The 23,575-nt window shown below is 47.8% G+C and overlaps 1 long non-coding RNA gene across 1 annotated transcript; it reads left to right on the top strand.

Moving 5' to 3' along the window:
- Nucleotides 1-98: 98 nt before the first annotated feature.
- Nucleotides 99-16,803, top strand: LOC144381753 (uncharacterized). The gene is made up of 2 exons (XR_013447535.1): nt 99-708; nt 16,574-16,803. It is a non-coding gene; the product is annotated as an uncharacterized LOC144381753 (long non-coding RNA).
- Nucleotides 16,804-23,575: the final 6,772 nt, after the last annotated feature.

Here is a 23,575-nt window from a genome sequence, read left to right as displayed (position 1 = left end):
CCCCCCAAATTCAGATGTTGCAGCCCTAATCTCCAGTATCTCAGAATGTGACTGGATAATGTCTTAAGGAGGTAATGAAGTTAAAATGAGATCTGCAGGGTGGGCCCTAATCCAATATGACTGGTGTCCTTATAAGAAGAAATTTAATCACCAGACATGCATGTTCACAGAGGAAAGCCCATGTGAGGACATAGCAAGAGGCAGCCCTCTGCAGGCCAACAAGGGAGAGTCCCGAAATAATCAAACCTGCTGACATACTGATCATGGACTTCTAGCCTCCAGAACTGTGCAAAAAGCTGTTGTGTAAGCCACCCTGTCTGTGGTATCTTGTTATGACAGCCCGAGCACACGAACCGTCTTCCAATAACACAGCCAGGTTGGCAGAATTTTCTTATAACTCAGGCTAGGTGATTTGCCTACAGCCACGTACTCCAAAGCCCGTGTTCTCTGTACTGAGCCACATTGTCTTCTGCCCCTGGGTCGGTGCCTTCTAGACTGAAAAGCCCTGTAGAGAAACTGGAGATGAAACCGACGAACCCTGGCTGGCTTGCTTGTCGTTCTGACGCCTGGCACACATGTCATGAGCCTCCCCGACCGCAGCTCTGAATGACGCCGGAACGCAAGAAGCCGCTGCGTATTTACAGCGTACCCATTAAGTTGAGTGCATCTGGGAACAAAGAAGCAGGGTATTATTTGGAGCATTCAAGAGTAAGTGCCTTTAAGTTCCTATTTTATTCTTCTCTCCCAAGAAGAAACCAGGTTTTTACCACCATAAGTATAATACCGTGTGTGGAATGACTGGTCGCTCTTGAGTTATATGCCAGATCAAGTAGTTTAATTTTGTGTACCTTTTAAATGCTCCATCAAAGCTGATGCGAATTCCTCTGTCTCAAAAACAATAGGCATGTGGTTAAGGTCGGCAGTGATCGAGGCTGGCTTGAATTATTTATTCTTCTGGGTGAGCTCCAGAGCCAAGTGCACGAGTATATGCTCTATGCCGGAAACCATGCAGAGAAGAAATACGGTTGTTGCAAACAGTGAATTACTGCTGCTTCTCGGGCCCTGTTCTTTATACCTGTAACCTGGGGGTGGCTCGGGGACTACACTGATATGCTTTCACTGAAAAGGAACTTTAAGGTTAAGATTCAAGTGTGCGGTGCTGAGAATTTTGGTGAAGCACAAAATTGCAATAAACAGCAGATTTGGAGAAAAAGCAATGCATCATGTTGGCAGGAGTTTTGCCTTCTGGGCCCACTCCTCCACAAGCACCGGCATTTTCTCACACTTTTTGTAGACCTTACTTGCCCGTCTCACCTGCCAAAGGTGTACTGTTTCCTAAAGGTCCCTTGAGCTCGAAAGACTAATACCCAGTGAGGTAAGAAGTTTGAAAAGTACCTTCTGATCTTCCCCTGTGGAAAGTCTCAGTGCTCCTTCCTTTGGGCAGCCTTCATTTAGAGAGGGCCCTAAGAGCTGGCTGGGTACGTTACTTTCTTCACTTGGGGAAAGGGATTTTATAAAGAGAAACTCCAGTTGAGAGATGACTGGTTCCTTTTGCCCTGAACTCCTTTCTTATGTCTTAAGTTCTAGCGGATGCAAGACTTGTTAGCAAAATGGTTGCTGAAGGTGGTGGAAGAGTTTCATAATGGCATAGAATTTCTTCTGTAGCTCTTGAAGGCAGGGTGTAGCTTTTAGAATACCTTTGGTTTAGAAAACAAACCTGTCTGTTTTCTACCCTACTAAAACCTCCAGTCTTGAATGTTTCCTTCCTTATTGCTCCTCTTACTCTTCCCCAACCTCCCAGTTAAAGAGTCTGGGCAGAAGAAGGAAGAAACTCAAGTCCCCAGTCTGCTACCAGGGTGGAAATGCCCCCTTTCAGCTAGGCAGGGGCTGCAGTTTTTGGCAGGGACAACAGGACAGTGCATGAGAATTCCCTGTGGTTGGCCAAAATTTGAGTTTCCCTGGGCCCTGCATTTACCATATGGTTATTTATTTGTTTGTTTGTTTGTTTGTTTGACAGAGAGAGACACAGCAAGAGAGGGAACACAAGCAGGGGGAGTGGGAGAGGGAGAAGCAGGCTCCCTGCTGAGCAGGGAGCCTGATGCAGGACTCGATCCCAAGACCCTGAGATCATGACCTGAGCCAAAAGCAGACGCTTAACCGACTGAGCTCCAGCCATATGGTTTTAAAAGTCATTGGTTCAGAGAACTAGCTTTGATGTAGGACAGAGCTGGGCTACAACCCTCCAGTCCTTACTACTCTTACCAGTTGTGGGAGCTTAAGCCCTTGCCTTAGGTCCTTTGGGCCACATCCTCTTTATCTGTAAAGTGGAAATAATCATGCCTACCTGGTGCGGTTGTTGAGAGGATTAGACGAGCTAATACATATAAAGTACTAAGCACAGTGCCCAGCACAGCGCTCAATAAATTTTAGCTGCTGTTAGTTATTGTTATGGGGACTCAGGATGGAAAGCTCCTTCTTCCTTTCCCTTTCTTTCCTTTCTCTTCCCCTCCTTTCCCTATCCAGGACAGCTCAAGATGGGGAATGTCAACAGTTTCCCCAAAGAGTCATTTCAGGGGTAGTGCTGGAGATTTGGATTGCTAGCTGGATTTTATTTAGAAATAAGACGCAGTCTCCTAAAACAATGATTAAGTGAAAAGTGCCTTCAACTAGGAGTCAGTGGGACTGGGATTCTGACCAGCTCTGCCTCTCACTGACAACATGATCTTGGGAAGTCACTTAACTGCTGGGTCTCTGTCTTCTGCCCAAAGAGAATTTGGACTGTTATCAGGTGCTCTCAGAGGCCCCTTCCAGCTCTGCATTTTATTGTGGTTTTTCCAGGTGCATAGACCCGCCCTCATCACTGTCCCCATTGTGTCTGTTTTTTCCAATTGTTTAGCTGTTCTTCTTAACTCTCCCAAGAGGGAACTCACTTTATCATTTCTCAAGAATAATTATAAACATGTGCATGGGACTTTAGAGGGGACAAAGAGCCTGTCTGGCTTAAATGAAAGGAAGGAAGTGGGGAAAAAAGGAGAATTTTGTTGTTGTTCAGTCCAGAAATTCTGAGCCTCCCAAGAAGTGTATTGTGTGAGCTGACTTCCAGTGAGCATTATTCCTCAGTGGGGGTCTTCCTTGGTCTACACATTCCACCCTGTAACATAGTTCTAATGATTGTGTAAGAATTCTTGCAACAATCTGTGGCAAACCGGATTGCTTTTCAGAATATTCTCTTCAGTACTTAATATGTTGGCTTCATGCCATGGTAGTTGATGGTATTGGGAGAACTGGAAGCAGAACACTTGGTTCACATCTTGGCTACTTTGCTTACAGGAAGATTACTCAACTTCTTTTGGCCTCCGCTTCCTTCTCTGCAAGACAGCAATGATAACACTACTCACCTCAAGATCTCATGTCAAGACTGCTGTAAGCACCAAGTGGAATTGTTTCTACTGTGGAGAAGCAAACCCTTCAGTTTCAGTAAATCTGACTTATTTGGGAGTATGGCTAAAGGAAACAGCAACTTCACTTCCTCTGGGCCCTTTGGCCCGTCAGTGAGGGACAGCTGTAAGCTTTTTAATAGATTCAAACCCCATTCTAGTTTTCCCCAAGTCTCCTCCGGGTTTACTCTGAAGGGTGCCCCTTGTTTGAATTGTCACCGGCCTGAAGAGGGACCAGCAGCCGCTTGCAGGCAAAGACGTGTTGTCGCCTCTGAGGGTACTCCTTGGATAGTGCGCACAGCTGCTGTCCCCAACAGCGTGGACTAGGACGCTTTGATGGACAACGAGACCTTGAATACTTTATGTATCTTGTTTTCCAATGATACTAAAGAGTTCAGTAAACCCAGTTGGTAGGAAGCTAAATTGCTGGTCTGGCAAAGGAGTGAGCAGAAAAACCTAAAGTAAGAGGATTTTTTTTTAAACCTCCTTGCTCAGTTTGGGAGCTTGGCTTACTTTTCCTGATACTCTGCTACCATCTGGCTTGGATTTTCTTCAGGCAAAAATAACTCCATGCTGATTTTGAACTCTTGGCTTATTGTTGATGTCTTTATAGACTCATCCAGCGACTACTGAATAAATGGCTCACGATAAATGTGTGTTCCTGCTTGGTGTAGGGTAGCCGATTCCAGAAATGTAAGGAGAATCAACAAACTCTCCCCAAAAGGAGGCCTTATCCACTGAAAATCCCTTTTGCCAAGCTAGCCAGAGAGTAGGAAGTGTGGGATAGGAGATCAGATGGGTTGGGGTCTGGGCTGCAGGGCAAACTGGAGGGTTTTCTTGCATGTTTTCTCTTTGGATCCAGATTTTAGAATCTGTGGGACACAGTGGTGGTCTCACACTGGTCCCTGGCCATGGAGGAGAGCCTGTCTCAGTGAAAAGCTGGGACATTTCAGCCCTCGAATGTCTGTCTTACCGGTGGACGATGTGGGGCTGGTGACGGGACTGATGGGGTCCTCTTAGGGGTCGTCTGCCATTTTCTTGCCTGAGCATCTCTTTTCCTCTTGTTTCCCCTGCTGAGGCCCATTGGAAAGCATTACCTACCCATTCGTTTGAACTAGGACTGGCCTCCAGGTGGCGCTTCAGCACAGCGAACGGCAGTGGCTGGCGTCACCTCTGGCCGCCGTTCCTCGGGGGCTCTCTCATTATATAAAAGGATTCATGGAAATAGGGCTTCTCCAGCTGCACAATAGAGGGAAGATCTGTTCAAGCTGGGACCCTGGAGAGGTCAGGGAGTGAGGTGGGGTGGGGGGTGACAAAACCTCTTAGCCCCAAGCAAAGTAATATCCATAGGTTTAGGTTCTTGCCAGGACAGAGCCCAGAGCTGCTCGGCCTGGGAAGCAAGGTTTGGGCTTGGCCTGTTGGGATAATGAGCCCAGAGCTTCAGGCTTGGTCCTCTCGCATCCAGGAGGCCCCACCCAGGCTCACAGCCCCAGGCCGAGCACTTAGCTTGGCCAGCTGCCTGCCCAAGGTCTGCAGACATGGCAGACAGCATCTGGGTTGAAATCCTCTCCCTCTGCCTCCCCACACACCTCATTCTCACCCTCTCCTATTTACAAAGAGCTTTCCCCTGTATGATCTCATTTGCGCCTCACAAATTCCCTGGGGGGAGGAGCAGGGTGAGTGAGGCCTTCCCTTGCTCTCAGGAGCTCCGGGGAGGGCACCGTGTGTCAGAAGTATCCCCTTCCTGGTCTGTCTCTACCAGCAAATCCTGAGTTCCTTGGGGGCAACTATTGAATTCAACTTAGTGGTTTCAGGGCTTAGGGCTCCGTGCTTGGCACGGTGGAAAGGCTCAAAACAGTTTGCTGAATGAATAAATATTTACAGGTGAAAAAAACCTCATCAAGGGACAGTAGGTGGTAGAGTCCAGTCTAGAAGTTAGGGCTTCGGGCTTCTAGGACCGGTGACATTGCTGCAGTGGGTACCATTTACATCATGTGGTTTTCCAGGCAGAAATAGAATTTGCTAGTACATAAAGGGACCCATGCAAATCTGTCTCCATGTGTGGCATTTGAGAACATGAAGATTTTACTTCAGGTCAGGCACTGGGGCCCCAGTCTGCTGTCAGGAACACATTAGGAGATGTGGGTGGGTCTGGGGCATGGCTAGCCTTTAAGAAGCCTTCCTTAAAAGTATGGGGGGCAGGGATGGTAGGCACCCTGTGCTCCCATCTTTCAAAACCTTTCTGTCTCTAACTGCTAGGAAGTCTGGGGGTAAAAAGCTCATCCAGTGATCCACCCCACCCCACTCCAATCCATGAATTAGCACTCTGTTGATTTAAATGTCCATATTTCAGGTAGTTTAGGACTCTGCAAAGAGATGACACAGGTTTGAATCCCAGCTCCACCACTTCTTAGCTGCTGCCTTGGGCAAGACCTTTAACCTCTTCGCGCCTCCATTTCTCATCTTTTAAGTGACAATAATAAGAGTATTTAATTCCTAGTGCTATTTTAGGGACTTAGGGAGTGACTATATAACAATTAAAATAGTCCCTGGCAATAAGTCAAGGCTAGGAAGTGTTCCGCTCATCTCTCTTTATAGTATCCTGGATTTGAGAACTTTGTTCAACCTACGGGGGCTCTTCATGATTTTGTAGCATTCCTTGGAATTCCTGCATTGTAGCTTCCAGGGTCTCAGTTTTCTCCCACACAGTGATAGCTCTTTTGAGGTCTAGAGAAGAGAGGAAACAACTTGAAATGCATTTTTCTGCTGATCACATCAGTAGCATTATCTTTGTTTAATACACAGCCTCTCCTGGTGGCTCCAGTCCGAGTTCAAGGGCTTTCTTTTCTACAGGGGTGCTCGCCACATAGCACGTAGTAGGTGTTTAATAAACGCTTATGGCAGGAAGGGAGGAAGGAAGATACAGAGGATAACATTAGTACAGAGTACTTTATACAGACAAGGTCCCTATGGAATTCATACTTGTCCCCTAAGACCTACTGACTAAGCATGAAAATCACCAAGGAAATGTGATCAGCTTGGAGGAGAAGGAGGGGGAGGAGGAGAGAGAAGAAACTGGAGCAGCCTGTTATCGGACCAAAGATATCAGTCCTTCCACTGTACTGGTTCCATTGCTGATGGTTGCATCAGCTCAGGCCAAGTTGAAAACCTTGCTGGTGCTCTGGGACATCGAAGGCGTCTCCAATTGCGGTCTGCCCCGGAGAGTTGTTTTTCTAGGGGTAGTTGGTCATTTGTTTTGTAGCCTCTCAGGTGCTCTTCTTTATGTCTAGAGACGAGCCAGCTCACCAGACACTTCTGTGGGGTCTGTCATGAGAAAGACATGGGAGGTGGACAATGCTCCAGGACTATTGTTAGTGGAAGCCTGTCCGACCTTGGCAGTCTTATTCCAGGTCTTATGCCAAGTTAGACTTCTAATAGATCCTTACCCACAACCCAGATCCTCTAGCCTGAAAGGCTTGGAGTAGATGGAGTGTAGCTAGAGACCACTCTAGTTTGAGGTTCCATGAGGGAGTTGAAATTGAAACTCAACAGACCTTTTCTAGTAAACACATTCGCTATTTAATCAATTAGGTCATTGATGGTAAGTAGGACTGTCTCAACTGGCATGCCAACTCTGATTGATGGATAATACCTGCCCGGGGAGTGGTGTTGGAGAAGGATTCTGAATCTCTACCCTCCCATCTGGGACTTAGGAGCAAGTGCTGTGATCAATCAACAATGTCTGTCCTAGATGCAGGAAAGGGAGCAGGCCAAGGAGAGGTAGATATTTACCCCAGGAGAGGTGGATATTCACTTGCTTGAGTTGCTAAGGAGAAGTGGAGGCTGTTTATTTGGAAGTTGGGAAAACGCAGATGGTTGAATGGTCAACTATGCTCACTTAAGTAAATCAAGATGGACCTTGAGCAATTCAACTTTTGGGAGAAAGGTGGTACCAGCTCAGGAAGGAAGGCAAAGAAGGAATAAGGGTGGGAAGAGAGTAGTGTTCTAGCTTCCAGACCTCTGTAGAACCGTGGCGGTCTCAGAAACAGTCAGATGGAGAGAGAGCAGGCATGACAACATTAGATGGTTGTTCTGAGTTGGAATTCAAGATCTGAGCAGATTCTAGAATAGAGAGTCAAGCCGTTGACAAACAGATGGAAAAGCATAGAGGAGTGTTTCCCAAACTGAGTACGATGAATCACTTAGTATCCGTGAAATGTTATGGGTATTTTGCCATGATAAATAGGCAGGGGTAGGGGCGCCTGGGTGGTGCAGAAGGTTAAGCCTCTGACTCTTGGTTTCAGCTCAGGTCATGATCTCAGGATCCTGAGATCAAGCCCTGCGTCGGGCTCTGCACTCAGTGCTCAGTGTGGAGTCTGCTTAAGACTCTCTCCCTTTTCCCCTCCCCGCCTGCGAGTGCTCTCTCTCTCTCCCAAAATAAATTAAAAAAATATAGACAGAGGTAGGGAGAGAGAGTTCCACAGTATACAAGTTTGGGAAACCCTCTATCAAAAAAACTCAAGAGAGTTAACTGTAGCCCAAGGTGGCTCTTGGCCAGAGGGGGTTATGGAAGAGAAATGTAATAAGCTATGAAAGCAAAAATGTGGGTTGGTTTAGGCTCTGAAAGGCCTTGAATGACAGTCTGAGGAGTTAGGTTTGGCAGATGTGGAGGGTTGTGTGCTAGAGACATAATGCAATCAGAAGTAACTGTTGATACCATGGAGAGAAGCATGAAGAGGGGAGAGACTGGAGGGCAGGGGATTAGGTAGGAAACTGTCACATGGTCCAAACAAGAGGTATTAACAGCCTGCACTAGGGTGGTAGCAGTGGGAATGGAAAGGAAGGGCCAAGGTCAAGAGCCATCTCACCAGGGGTATTGGCAGGACCAGGCCGACTTCAGGAGCCCTCAGGTTCACGAGGGGTTGTGCTGAAAGGCACCCACCAGCTCCTTCCTACAACCCCACGAGCAAAACCCGCAGAGTGGGAGGTAGAGTGCTGAAATGGAGTGTTTGATTAGACAGAAAGTATAACTTCTTGCCTCTGGGCATGATTCACCGCTGGAAGAGCACCAAGGGCACTAGCATGACGTCTGGAGCTCTCACCGGCGACGGCCATTGCCCCAGACCTCGAGGCACACGGCCATGCCAAGCCCCATTCTTCTCCGAGTCTCTACGGTTAGCGTGTGAATGTCGGAGGGGGCCTCAGAGCTCATCTCGTCGGGGGCTTTCAAATCGGACTGAACGTCAGGATCCTCCGAAGAGTGCGTTAAATACTGCAGATTCTCAGTCTCCACGTCCAGAGCCTGGGAATCTGCATTTTATGATGTCCTGAAGCGGTTCTGAGGTATAGTCAAATTTAGGAATTCTTTCGTCCCATCACTTCATGTTATAGGTGAGTAAACTGAGCCCCAGACTGGAGCAAGGGCCGGAGTTAGTGGCAGGGCTGCGACTAGCACCCCCGGCTAGTCATGAACCATCCGTCATGAACTAATACTTGGTCCCGTTGCTTGGCTCTAGGCTGAGGGTTACACAGCGATTAAGAAGTTCAGAAAGTTCTCCTGTCGCACCCGCTGCCCCATGAGCCCCTCCAGGAGACATGTTGCTTAAGTCTGGGGTATCCACACAAGTGTGCCCAGAGCAAGAATTATAACAATGATAGCGTGCCAGGCATTGCTCTAAGCACTTTACCTGGAGAACTCTTCTAATCCTCGCAACAACCCGTGAGGTGAATATTCTCCCCATTTTACGGAAGCGGAAACTGAGGCACAGGGCAGCTACGGGGGCAAGGAGCTGCTTTCGCCATGTCACGCTTAGGTGATTGTTTTCCTCTGCTTGGGGCGGCACTCTGCGCCTCTACTTCCTTTATCCCACACATTCAGAGCTGGCCCCTTCCCTTCCACCCTCCCTCCCTCTCCAGCCCAGGGAGCCATTCAGAGCTGAGCCAGGGGGTGGGGGTGGGGTGTTTGGCTGCAGTGTCTCCGCAGTGCCGAGCTCCACTGAGGGGCCGCATGTGCAGATGACTGGCTCTGGGGCCCCAGTCAGCCTGGGGGGCGCCCTGCAGGTCAGCCAGGCAGGCAGCGGGGAGAGGCTGCTTCTCCCCGGCAGCCCTCTGTTGCTGGGCAGGGGTGGGCGTTTTCAGGGAATTCATTCTTTGCTGGGGAGTGGGTGGGTGAGGGCACATTCTCGGCCAGCGCAGAGCTGTAGAGTCGTGTGTGTGTGTGTGTGTGTGTGTGTGTGTGTGTGTGTGTGTGTGTGTGTTGCTTTAAATAAGCTTAGTTGCAGCTGAGCCGGCTGTTATGTTGTATCACCCTTGAAACCTTGTCTAATTCCGTGACTCAAGGCCCTGTGTTAGGACTCATGCAGTTCCTTGTCAGCCTAGTGAACAAAACTGATCTCTCCTGGAGGTCCTGGGGGTAAGTTCCCTTAGCTGTGTTCTTCTTTTCGCAGTGGCTGCTAGGAAGCTCGGGATTCTATCTGTTGCTTAAGGGAACACTCTGTCTCATTTTTGAGTTTGTGACAAAATTAACTCCTCTCTTCAGTTTTTCCTCCAGTTTTAACGGTTACTGATCTCTGAATTAATTTTAATTTGCCATGTTTCTAACTATAATATATGAGAGTGCCAGTTTCACCATCTTCTGCTAATCTCACATTTTTAATAGGTTATTTTTGGTTGCTATTTAAATTCTTACGTCTCTGTTGAGCATTTTTCCATGTTAAGTTATTTTCTCCTATAAACTTTTGTGTTTATCGCCTGTCCTTATTAATCTAGGTGATATTAGGGATTCATTTCTTGATTTGTATGAATTTTCAAGTATTAAAATTATTTACCCTTGGGTTATAAAATTTTTTGAATTTTCCATTGGTGTATGCTTTTATTTTGTTTTATTTTTATTTGTTAAAGATTTTATTTATTTATTTGACAGAGAGAGAGAGAGCAAGAGAGCACAAGCAAGGGGAGCGGCCGGCAGAGGGAGAGGGAGAAGTGGGCTTCCTGCTGAGCAGCGAGCCCGATGTAGGACTGGATCCCAGGACCCTGGGATCATGACCTGAGCGGAAGGTAGTTGCTTAACTGACTGAGCCACCCAGGCACCCTGTGCTTTTATTTTAAGCTGCCTCAAATAATTTACCAGAAATAAGCAGGGCAGAAAATGAATGACTGAATTAAATTTCTTGTTTGTGTACTCAACGTGTATTTATGGAGCAGTCTTTCTGACCATCCACTTTATCTGCAATTTGGTTTCTTTTTTTTTATTAGCAGTAAATTTTAATTACAATTAATAGTTCAGATGATGAACAGACTAGAATGGTGTTTAAAATCAACTTCTGAAAAAAAATCACATTTATATAAGGGAAATTAAAACGGGCCAGCAAAAGTCCAAAAAAAGGTATAGCTTGGATTATTGCACTTGGATGATGCAATTTAGTTTCTATGGTAAGAACAATAGCTGACATCTGTTGAGTGCTTATTATGTGCTAGACACTATTCTTTACAAGTATTAACTTATTTCACAACGATCTTATGAGGAAGTTATTATTGTCATCCCCATTTTACAGATAGGAAAACTGAGGCACAGATTAGTAGTTAACTAACTTTCTGTGCTGACACAGCTAGCAGACGGTAGAGCCAGGATGCAAACTCCAAGCCTGTACACCAGTGGTTCTTAACAAGGGATGATTTTTACCCCCAGGGGACATAGGAAATGTCTGGAGGCGTTTTTGGTTGTCACCACTGGGGACTTGCTTGTATTATGCAGTGAGTCGAGGTCAGGGACACTGCTAAACATCCTACAGTGCACAGGACGGCCCCCCGCCCCCCAACAAAGGATGATCTGGCCCAAACGTTAACAGTGCTGAGGTTGAGCCACCTTGTGTAGACCAACCATTATCGTATATCATCTCCTTAAGCTTCCCCAAAGCTCTTTAGCCTGGTTCTCTGTCCTTGATCTGCACGGATAACTGAAAATGCCCCCAGATGGGCTGGGTAGTGGTACAGTCCACACGAGGGAGCATAGGCATTCCAGGGGGGCACACCCTGGTGCTCGGGTTCCTCATGGGGAAAGATTTCTGAAGGCAGGAAGCAAAACCCAGAAAGCCTTCGTGTCCATTGTTCTTGCAGGTCCAAAGAGGGGCGGGGGCTGCAGAAGGAGCTGCTGGGCTTGTTACATTAGGGAGCAGTGCCCCATCCCATGACAAGGACCAGCCGGAAAGCCCCAGGTTACTGAAGCCCCAGACAGAGCGCTCCAGGTGCCCTAACCCTAACCCTAACCAGGTGCTCCTCCCTCCCTCTGCCTGTGGCTTCCTTTCTCCCAGGTTCCCAGACACTGGTCTAGGTCTCTGCGAGCAGGTCCTTCTTATCCTCCCCTCCCCCACCATCTCATCTAGATACTGAAGCTCCCTAGGGCAGGATGGGTCCTGTTTCCATTATATGAAGCTCCCTAGGGCAAGATGGGTCCTGTTTCCATTATAGCCACGCACCTAGCCCACCACAGGCCCCTCATACAGAAATCCCAGTTGCAGCCTTCTAGAATGTGCTGCTGGAAGAAAGCTCCTAATTCTGGCAGCAAGGGCATCTCTTTTGGAAGGCCATGCTCTTGTGGCAAGAACAGGGCTCAGAGAATTGGCAGGCCTAGGCTGGTGGTTTCTGTACTCGGGAGCCCTGCATGGGGCTCACCGCAGGCCGTTTGTCACCTTCATGGTGACTGGTATGGGGCTGGTATGGGGCTGCTCGTCAATAGTTATTTGTTGGCTAGAATAAATGCATCCCTGCTCTGCTCTCCTATCTGGACAGATCGAAACCACCTCCACAGATGGACTCAGGTGGCGGCCGCAGTCTGCTCCAGGGCAGGGGATGCGGACACGTGTCGATCATGTGGGGTACAAGGCTGATGGGCTTACCAGTGTCCTCCTGCCTGCTGAGCAGGCGCCTGCACACAGTGGTGAATCCTGCCCCTTGTCTGTGGGCTTGACTCAGCCTACCCCATTCCTCTCTGGGCTAGAGGATCTTTGAGGCGAGGGGCTATCAGTGAATTACACTCAGACTTCTCAGGGGCCTGCTCTGTGCCAAATACTGGGCTGAGTGTGGTAGATGCAGCAATTAATGAGAAAGACATGGTCCCTGACTAGCAGGAATAGAGATTTTGCACTAGCAGCTACAAGTGGGATGTGCATAATGGAGGAGGTCTGGGGAGATTGTTACTGTTTGTTGCTGATACATAGAAATACTAGAAATTCAGTGAATATGGCTTTTATCTTGGAAGCCACACTTGCGTCCCCTTCCTCCATGTGGATCCCGTCCACAGGCAAAGGTGACAGTTACGTGCATTGACTGATTTCATGGAGACTGCAAGTACATCCACCCCAAAATGTCCAGCTCCAGTGCCTATTATGATACAGTTACAAAACTATGGGGATTAAGAAAAGATCTGGTTTCCAATTCTGCCTCTTCCTTTTCTGGGATATTAACGTTTCTGAGACCATCTTCCCAGTCTGCAAAATGAGAATAACAGTAACCATCCCCAGCATGGCTTACTGTGTTTGGTTATTCAGTGGGCACCTCCTGGGACTTGCAGTTGGATTACTAAACAGAGTCAGCCTTGGGACAGTCCTCCTCTTGGATCAGACCAGGAATCCCCACAGCCAGAGCAAGGTTAGGCCACAGGCAAGGCCGAGTCCTAAGAAGCAATGATTAAATGTCCACATTGGTTCGTTGATGGAGGAGCAAAGGCAGAGCTTGTCTTCTCCCCGGTGGGCTAGTTTGTAGACCAGCCTTGGAGACCCCTCGGTCAGGGTTCCCAAATGGGAGGAATAAGACTGGTGACATGGGGAGTGGAGGAATATTTCTAAGTTTGCTATCTATTGTTGATTTTAATGTGTCTGGGGAAAATACAAGCAGCCCAGCAAACCCATGATTTTATGAATGTTTTTGTTTAGAATGATGTTAGGTTAAAAAAAAAAAGTGAATTAATTTTAAAAAGTCAGTAAATAATAATCGGTAAATAATTGTTTGGTTGGCACAGTGATAGAACAAAAATCATGAAGGTGAATGGATAAAGATGTGGTATATATATACAACGGAATACTATGGAGCCATCACAAAATGAAATCCTGCCATTTGCAACAATGTGGATGGAACTAGAGGGTATTATGCTAAGCGAAATAAGTCAATCAGCGAAAGACAATTATCATATGATCTCACTGATATGTGGAATTTAAGAAATAAGGCAGAGGATCACAGGGGAAGAGAGGAAAAATGAAACAAGATGAAACCAGAGAGGGAGACAAACCATAAGAGACTCTTAATCATAGGAAACAAACCGAGGGTTGCTGGAGGGGAGGGGTTGGAGGGATGGGGTAACTGGGTGATGGACATCGGGGAGGGTATGTGTTGTAATGAGCACTGGATATTATATAAGACTGATGAATCACAGACCTCTACCTTTCATATGTTAATGAAAAAAATAATAAAGTAATGAAGGGGGCTCACAAATGACAAAAGCTTGGGAAGCATTGATCCAATAAGCCTCTTCCCATTAGTGATGAAGGAACGGAGGTCCAAAAGAGTGACATTTAAGGTTGGCAAGAAACAGACCTGGGATTACAACCAAATCCTCAGGATCTCCAGGTGGTGTTCCTCTGAGCAACCCGGGCCACCTGACTTCACTGGGCTCCCTCCACTAGAAGATGCTTTGATTAGCGTTCTTTTATTTTTAGATAAAAGTTTTATTGAGATGTAACTCACATACCATAAAATTCAATCGTTCAAAAGTGTATCATTTAGTGGGTTTTAGTGAATTCACAGAGTTGTGCGACCAACAGCACAATCCAGTTTCAGAACATTTCCTCATCACCTCAAGAATCTGGGGGGCCACTGAGTAACCACGGGTCCAAGAAAAATGAGGAAGTTCATGAAGCCAACCTGAACCCAACTGGCAGCTGGAGCCAAATGCGAGAGAGCCACAGCTAAGCCACAGACCTGTGAGTGAAAAGAATCGATGTATAAATGGTACAAGTGACTCTGGAGTCAAAGAGGCCTGGTTTGAATTCCAGCCTGTGAGTTCTATCATCTTGTTACTTAACGTCTCTGTGGCTGTTTCCACGACTGTGAAGTGGGGGTGACACCTACCTCATAGAGTTGCTTGAGGGTGAAAGTGGTCAGCCCAGAGAGCCTCTCACACAGAAGGGCTCAGCATGTTGTGGGCTGCCCACGAAGCAGCCATCCCCCCTTTTCTCACGCAATCCCAGTTTCTGTTTAGGTTTCCCATATGACCCTCTGTGCCTCCTGGGAAGCTGACCGCACCCTGAACTTCAGAGCTGGTCTTGACTGGCGTAAGGGAAATCCCAACACTCTCACCGCCCATTGGCTCAGGAACTCAGGTGTACGCGGGTCAGCGGAGGGCGCAGGTCCAGCCCCAGCCATGTGCTCAGGAACGGGTGTGTGCATCAGGCAGGTTCTTAGCTGCAACAACAGAAGCCGAGTCTGGGTGGTTCGGCACTTCCAAAGTTTATAGAAAGGACAATGGGTGGCTCGCAAGATCATAGGGAGAGCTGGAAAGCCAGGCTTCCGGCCAAGCTGGCCCAAACCCTTCCACAGGTCAGAGCTGACAAGAAAACAGCCACCAACACCAAGATCTGGATGCACATGCTACAGACGGCCTTCCAGCCGTTTCTGGGCCGGGAGCTTGACTTTCCTCTGCAGCCATTAATGCCTCCACTGTGTGTGTGTGTGTGTGTGTGTGTGTGTGTGTGTGGTGGGCAGGGGTGCAGGGCGAGCGGAGGGGAGGGGCAGGAGGAGAAGGCACACTCCATGCTTTTCTTCTTGCACCACTAACTCTTGAGTAAAAGACCCGTGGCTGTGTCAGGAGAACAAAGTCTGGCTCCTGCTTTGGGGAGGTGGGACTGATAATTTCAAACTTGTCCTAACAAAGGATGAGTGTTCAAAAGAGCCCAAGTGACCACAAGTATGACAGATGTCTGCCACAAGATTTGTTCCAGTTTGAGAAAATGAGGCGCAAGGGGGTTGTTTGTTGGGGCTTCTTATAAAGAATCGTCCTTATTCGTAAAAGGGACACAAGAAGAGACTCTCCTTTCTCTGCACGTTGTGATGTGTTGATGTGGAGTCTAGAGTACAATAAATCATTCCGGCATGAGGGAAGCCAGCCTGAAAATGAAGCCAGTACACAGAGGAGGGGAAAAAAGCAAGAGGGGAGCAGAGAAGGAGCGCAGAGCCACTGTCTTGCTGATCCTGAAGCCGTCCAACCTCTAGATTTCCAGTTACATGAGCAAGTGCGACTTGGATTTTCTGTTGCTGGCAGCCCAGCGCATCCTAACTGATGCATTAGCGATGACCCATCAAGAACTTCTAGAGACAGTGGGAGGCGAGGTGGTCGGGGAGAGACCTGGGTTCTAGCCTCATTTCTGCCTCATGCCTCCCAGCCAAAGCATGAACCTCTGAACCACAGTTTCGCTGTTTTCACAGCATTGTTGGGGAGTGAAATGAAGGGTGGAAGAGAACTGTGTAGACCAAAGTGCAGAGGATTCTTCCTCCCCACGGGTTCTTGTAATCAAACAAGACAGGGGCACAAACAGGGTAATACATGAACAAACAGCTGCTTTCTCAAAGGCTTGAACATTCCAGGTTCCCATTTGGCCCAAGTTTTCGTGTATTCTCTATACTTGGCAGCTGGGTGGGAGGTAGTGGGAGATAGAAAGGAGACGGAAACGCTTTGAAGTAGAATTAGGTCAAAGCTGATCATTAGCGTGTAGATTTGGGTGTTTGCTTTTCCTTTTCTCTGTATTCTGAAAGGAGCACGGGGGAAACTGTAGGCTCTCCTTCAGGAGGAGAAGGAAGGAGGATGCCAGATGTTTTACCCTTCTTCTCTCTTCTAGTATCCTCACAGCAGGTAGGTGGGACATGTGTCTCCATTTCTGAGACTCAGAAATGGTTCCAAGCGGTGAAGTCATCTGCTCTGGGTATGAACTTGAATGCTCTTCTCAGTACATCCCACCAGCTCCCAGGAAAACACAAAAACATACTCCATTTGGTATTTGAGCTCCAAAGGTTTAAACAGAAGCTTACCAGGAGGGCTGAAAGAAGGCATTGTCTCCTCAGGTTAACTTCAAATGTCCTTTTTCCCCAAGGGAGGCAACTGTGCTATCAGAAGAACGTGGTCATACTTGTAAATACCAAGGATATCTTGGAAGGACACTCAAGAACTGGACAGAGTGGGTGATCTGAGCGTGGCAGTGGAGGGAGCCTGGTCGGAGGAAGACACAGACACTTTTCACTCTTGGCCTTTTCCTTGGTAAACATCGTGGCATGTGTGTGTATTACCTACTCAGAAAGTAAATAAACGAAACTATTTTTGGCACTTAGGTCTTGGGTCTGCTGCTTCCCAGCAGTGACCTGGGCTAGCCACGCTTTAGTGTTTCCTCATTTGTGAAATGAGGATAAAAATGTCTGCCTCTCAGGCCTACTCAGAAGATTAGATCACATCATGCACATGAAGGAGCTTGGCATTTAGTAAATGCTCAATAAACAGAAGGTATTTCTCCGGACTGCAAAGCTCTAGTCATATGAAAACTACAGTTAGTAAGTTATTATTGTTTGTCATTCAGGGCATTTATACAAATAATTTTGATATATTTTATTTTATTTATTTATTTTTTAGAGATGACTATTTGAGAGAGAGAGAGCACACGAGCAGGGGGAGGGGCAAAGGGAGAGGGAAAAGCAGACTCCCTGCTGAGCACGACTTGGGGTTCCATCCCAGGACCCCAAGACAACCTGAGCCAAAGGCAGACACTTAACTGACTGAGCCACCTGGGCGCCCCTAATCTTGGAATATTTTAATTTTCAATCTGGACTACCTCCTGGGCTTGAAATCGTTTGGTAAGTCCACCCAATGTTAGAGGAAAGAACACAGGTGTGGAGTCACACAGATCTGACTTCAGAACCTAAGGCTGCGTCACCCTGAGCAAGGCACTCAATGTCTCTGAGCTTCAGCTCCTAATCAGCCCCTCATCAGCTGATTGGATCCTCATGGGTGGTCTTTGTTCCTTGTCTGATGCCCACCTCCCAAAGCAGATCCAATTCCGTAACGTATTAACTAGAAATATTTTGGGGGGATGTGGGGAAGAAGATACAGATCACACACCACACAATAGAAATTAAATCAAATCCTCCATCAGACATCTCCCAAGTTCCTCTTCCCTGCCAATCATTTTCTCTCTTTCCTTCTCTTCACCTCTGGGACTTCTTAAAACCCCTTTTGTTGTCCAGAGCAGTTCACGCCTACCCTCAGCCAGTGCGCCCCACTCAGCAAAACAAAGACCAAGCCGAAGCTCCTTTCCTTGACTGTGTCTCTCTGCAGGTGGGACGGGGTGGCCTCAGTCCATCTGGCCACAGGTGAATGGGGGATGATCATACTCCCCTGGCAAGTCCATTGTGAAGATGGGCAGAGCTGGAATTCAGGTCCAAGTTTGTGACCTCAACTTCAATATCCCTTCCCACAGCTATCTCAAGACAACAGCATTTTGTAGAATCTTGGTTGCTAGTTCTGTTGTTGTTGTTACATTCGGTTTTTAGAAGAGACAAAGAGTGAGTCAGGAATGTAATAGTAAGAATTCAATTTGCAGAGTATGTGCTGGGACCAGTACAAAGTCATGGCAAAGCCTCACTCTCCGTGGATCTGTGATGCCAGCCAGGGAAACTTGAATTTGGAGCGATGACCCCTGAGGCAGAGTGGCATCGTCCATCATCAAAGAGCCATCTTATTATGTACACTGCCTTCCGCTTACGCTAGAATGTGGACTGAGATGTTTCAAAATTCATCGGCAAAACATGAGATGTGATGCGGTTTTCTTCTTAGCCTGACGTTCCACTTCCTAAGCCTTCCAGCAAGTTGGGACTTCATTGTAGAAAACCTCCCAGGAAGGGAAGGGAATCAGGGTGATCAAGCGCATCAGTGGGATTGGCAGAGAGGTAAGTCAGTGACGGCGGTCAGCAGTAGGGTCCTGAGTTGAGTGTGTTTTAGTTTCCCAGAGCTGCTGTAGCAAAGTTCCACTCACATGGTGCCTCAAAACAACTCATATTTATCCTCTCGGTTCTAGAGGCTGGAAATAAAAAAATTGCTGGCAGGGCCAGGCTCTCTGAACGCTCTAGGGGAAGATGGTTCCTTGCCTCTTCCTAGTTTCTGGTATTGCCAGCAATCCTTGGTGTTTCCTTGGAAACACATCACTCCAATCTCTGCCTCTGACATCACATGGTGGTCCCCCTGTGTGTCTCTTTATCTTGGTTACCTCTTATAAGGACACCAACCTTTGGATCAGGCCCACCCAATCCAGGATGACCTCATCTTAACTAAACACACCTGCAAAGACTCTAGTCCAAATTAGGTCACAGTCACCAGTCCTGGGGATTAGGACTTCAACTTACTGTTTTGGGAGACACAATTCAACCCACAACAGAGTGCTCTTCTCTTTCAAGTTTGCTGGCAAAGCTGTCTGCAGAAGTGATTCCACAGCTAGGACCTAACAGTGATTGAAGGAAGGGGGGATGGGAAGGTAAAGTTGTGGGGAGCAACTTCCACGTTTTCAAAAATGGGGCAATGGAACTCTGAGTGTCAGCTCAGTCCTTAATATCGTCACCCATTCCTGGCGAAGGCAGATGTTCAAAACTAACATCTGAAGCGCTAGGCTTAACCTGACCCGTAACTTCGAAATTAATGCCGGCAAATTGGCCTGTTCATCATTGATAAGTCACAGTTTCACATGATGGTTAACATCCCCTTCAAAGATGGATGTACGTGTAGTTCATTCCGTTTTTAAGAGAGAGCTCCCAGAATCCTGCTCAGATTTATGGTCAAATAACAGTTCTGAAAAATTGCATCTGATGCTGACTCAGGCCTGGCAGGGACAGTTGTCACAGGCCTTGAGCTTTGGCATCAATCTGTGACTTCCCAGTGAGAGAAGCTCAGGGGTGGAAGCCCACAGGCCTGATTGCCCTTTTGGAATAATATTTAATAGGATGACCACCCCCTCCCAGCCTGCCAGCCCGGATCAGTGCCACAAGCCAAGGCTCAGCCTTGCTGGGCACAGGGGCTGCGAGGAAGACTTGGCAAAATTTTAATTAACTGAAGATAAACACACCGGGAGCGCGAGTCCATTAGCTGGCACCACCACCCAGAGAGAAAAGGCCTCGCTAATCGCGCACCACAGCAGGTGAAATGACCTGCAGACCAGCAGCGTCCATGTGCTGGCAAATTAAAAAACCTATTTTCAAAATAAATATGCATGGGGTCTCCGTTTGTCATGTTCTTTCTCCTGAAAAGCAGGAGAGCGGGGATGTTCATGAGCAACTGTTTTTAATATTTTTATTGCCCAGGAATGCCGAACACCCACATGTGAGTCCAGCAAAACAGGGCTGGAATCGCCCTTTCTCTGGAGGAGAGGGAAGTTGTTCAGGAAGCCAAGCGAAGGTAGTCAGAGGTTGAGGACCATCCCTGAGGAGAAGAACAAAGAACACAATCAGCCTGAGCCGGATCAGCTGAGTCCGGAAGTGGGTGAAAAAGCAGGTGGGGCAGACATACGCTATTCGCTCCGCATCAAGGAGTCCGCAATTCACCGGCTTTGGTTTGGATTATGAGATGGCCAAGTGGCAGGGCTGGCGCTTACGTTTTCAATACCCTCGAGGGAGGATCTTACATGATTTTATTTTATTTTATTTTTTAAAGATTTTATTTATTTATTCATGAGAGACAGAGAGAGAGAGAGAGGCAGAGGGAGAAGCAGGCTCCCAAGGAGCAGGGAGCCCAATGTGGGACTCGATCCCAGGACGCTGGGATCATGACCTGAGCCGAAGGCAGACGCTTAACCATCTGAGCCACCCAGGCACCCCTTACATGATTTTAGAACATGGCCTGAAAGTGGGTACTTCATTCACTCATTATAGCATACATCATCACTTACTCTGTCACAAGTGCTATCCACGTGGGGCTGGACACACAGCAGTGAGGGAGATTTCACAGTCTCTCTTCGCATGAAGCTTACGTTCTAGTCGGGGGTGGGGTGGTGACAAATACACAAGAAAAGATCAGGTGGCAACTAAGTGCACAGACCTGGATGGTGGCGCAAAAGACCCGGAGAGCATTCCCGGGCACAGCAAGTGCAAAGGCCCTGAGACGGAGGGGCTTAGTCTGTTGGAGGACTGGAGAAAAGGTGAGTGGTTGAAGCTCCGTGACAAAGGAGATGAGTAGTAGAAGAAAAGAATAGACAGGGCTAAGGTTAAGGAGACAGGATTTTATTCCAAGTGCAATAATTTATGTGAAACCTGTCATTCCTGTTCCTGCTAGATTACTAGCTCCAAGAGGGCAGTCTATATCTATCTTGCTCACTCAATACGTAGGTTGCATTCCAGGGCATGTGCTGTCTGCCTTGTCATTGTTATTTATCCCTTTAGTATTACAGGTACAAGTATGTAAGATTTCTCCCCCCCAGATAAGTTACAAACCACTTAATGGCTCAAGCAGGGACCCCTCTTCTTCTGACCTTTCTATTGTGTGCTGGGCCAGCCTCCGATGACCCTTGCCTTCTTGTATATCTCCTTTCACACTGAATCCGAGCTTGTCCTGTGCGACCAGGAAAATAAGGTAGAAGGCATAGTGTATGACCCTCAAGGTAGGCCATAAAAGTCATCGCAGCTCCTGGCTTGGTCTGTGGGCTTCCTGCCTCTAGGGGAGGCCAGCCGCCACACCACGCGGACACTCAAGCAGCAATGTGGAGTGGCCCACCTGGAAAGGAAGTGAGTCGCCCACCAAGAGCCAGCAACAATTTGCCAGTCCTGTGAGGGAAGCCACCTCGGAAGTGGGTCCTCCTGCCCCAGCTGACATATGATGGCAACTGACCTTGCACCAGACTCACCCAGCTGAGTCCTTCTCTGCTTCCTGCCCAACAGAAGCCGTGAGAGAGAACACAGGATTGTTTTTTTAAGCCTTTCAGTTTTGGGTGATTTGTTAGGCAGTAACAGATAACCAGAACGCCTAGCAGAAGGTCACGCACGCAGTAGTGGGTGGAAGCACAACCATGAGGAAGTCCTCAAAGGGAGCCCCGCCATGTGGGACAGGGGGTGAGGGACACCTGAGGGGAGGGGAGGGCAGCCAAGAGCAGGTGGTAAGAAGAAACTGTTAATGAGATTATCGAAGACTAACCGTGGAGGGCAGAATTTGGCAGTTATTATCTCTTGTGAAGGTGCCAGTAGCGAGGGGATTCAGCCAAAATATCCGTAAGAATTTAGAACCTGTGTAAATTCCCCAACTTGGCTGTTTTGGTGACCCTGGTCCAGGTTTACGGAGCAAAATGCTCTTGAATGTTTGCTTAGGGTGACAAACAACAAAGGGTAGGAAGAGACAGTGCCCCACCCAAAGCCACTTTGGTGGGGTCTACCAGGAGGGGAGGTGAGCAAGTGAGGTCCTGGCAGGGCCTGAGGCAGGCCCTCGGGGCCTAACAGTTGAAAGTCCATTGCATCTGGCTGGTGCAGGGAGTGCAAATGTGCAGTCACCTCAATTAGAGGTGTGCCCAGCAAATTATCCTCAAACAACCCCCTCCTGACACATGTGTTTGGTTAACTGAGGTCTGTTAAATCCTTGTTTCAAGATACATTTGATCTGGAACTCCCAGGTAGCCGTCCAGGACAAGTCGTGCTGTTGCAGTCAGGGCCGGAGTGAGAGAGGGTACCTGGCCCTGCCTTCCCTCCACCTGCCCTGGCCCCACTCACTGTCCCCGAGGCCCTTCCCGGCAGCCCTCATGTTCTGAAGATCATCACTTGAAGACCACAGATTGAGGACGTTCCAGAGACTGCCACATTGTTTTATAATAATCTATCATTTGTGATTGTTTGCACTGCTGTTTTCCCCCATGACTGCAAGCAACTAGATTCATCTTCCTTAGATACTGTCTCATCTCACACTTCCTGTGCTGAACATGCCCCACAGGGTGCTGCTTCTCCGAAGCTAAAGTCAGAGTATCTTTCCAGTGTCGTCTCTGCTCCCTGGACATGGACCCAAGGCCCCTGCTCCAGTCACTTTCTCCTTACTGTCCCCGTGTGTCCCACCCCCCCCCCCCCGACCCCTTCCAGGCCCTGCATTTGCATTTCCTCCACCTGGAACACCATCTCCTGCCCCCTCACCCATCCACCAGGCACACTTAGACCCCACTCCCTGCGAGGCAACTCCCTACCCAAGGGATGGTTCCCCACCAGTGTTCCATTAACAAACACTACCTGGACCAGTCATCGATGCTTAAAATTCCCATGGATCAGAAGTCACAGACACATGAGGGTTGCCAGGGACCTGAGAGATGGTCTAGTTCAAGCTCTTATTTCATCGACGAGGAGATGAAGGCTGAGAGGGAGCAGCTGTGGAAGAGAGTGTTTGTCACGCAAAATACTGGCCACCACCAGATCCTGCCTCTGGACGGCATTCGGGAAAGAAGGGTCAAGAAACATCCCTCCATCTCGAAGCTGTGTTTCTCTGAATGTCAACCTTCTGGTCTGCAAAATCAGGCTCATCTGAGGATTGGGGAAATGTACTTACAGCACTTGGTACATGTAGACCCTCAATCAGTGGTTGTTTTTCTCTTCTTTCCTTTTTTTTTTTTAATCATATTATTCTGACTTTTTTTTAAAAAAAGATTTATTTATTTGAGAGATAGAGTGTTGTGTGCACAGGGGGCAGGGCAGAGGGAGAGGGGAAGCTGACTCCCCAGTGCGGGACTCCATCTCACGGCCCCAGGATCATGACCTGAGCAGAAACCAAGAGTCCGATGCTCAACCGACTGAGCCACCCAGGCGCCCCATATCATTCTTATCTCTTCCATTTTTTTGTGAAAATGTTCAAACACAAAACAAAGAAGAAAGAATTGTACAATGAACAGCTGTCTACTAACCACCTAGATTCCATCATTAACATTGAAAACTGCTTTTTCACATATCCATCCATCCCTCTATCCCTCTATCCATCCATGAATCTATTTTATTTCAAGTGATGCATTTCCAAGTAAATTGCAGACATCAGAACACTTTCTCCTAAATACTTCAGCATGCATATCATTAACTAGAGTTCAATGTTTGTTTAGTTTTTCATTTGA

Source organism: Halichoerus grypus, chromosome 5, assembly GCF_964656455.1.
Source record: "Halichoerus grypus chromosome 5, mHalGry1.hap1.1, whole genome shotgun sequence".
Taxonomy (NCBI): domain Eukaryota; kingdom Metazoa; phylum Chordata; class Mammalia; order Carnivora; family Phocidae; genus Halichoerus; species Halichoerus grypus.
This window is presented reverse-complemented; position numbering and strand designations above follow the sequence as displayed.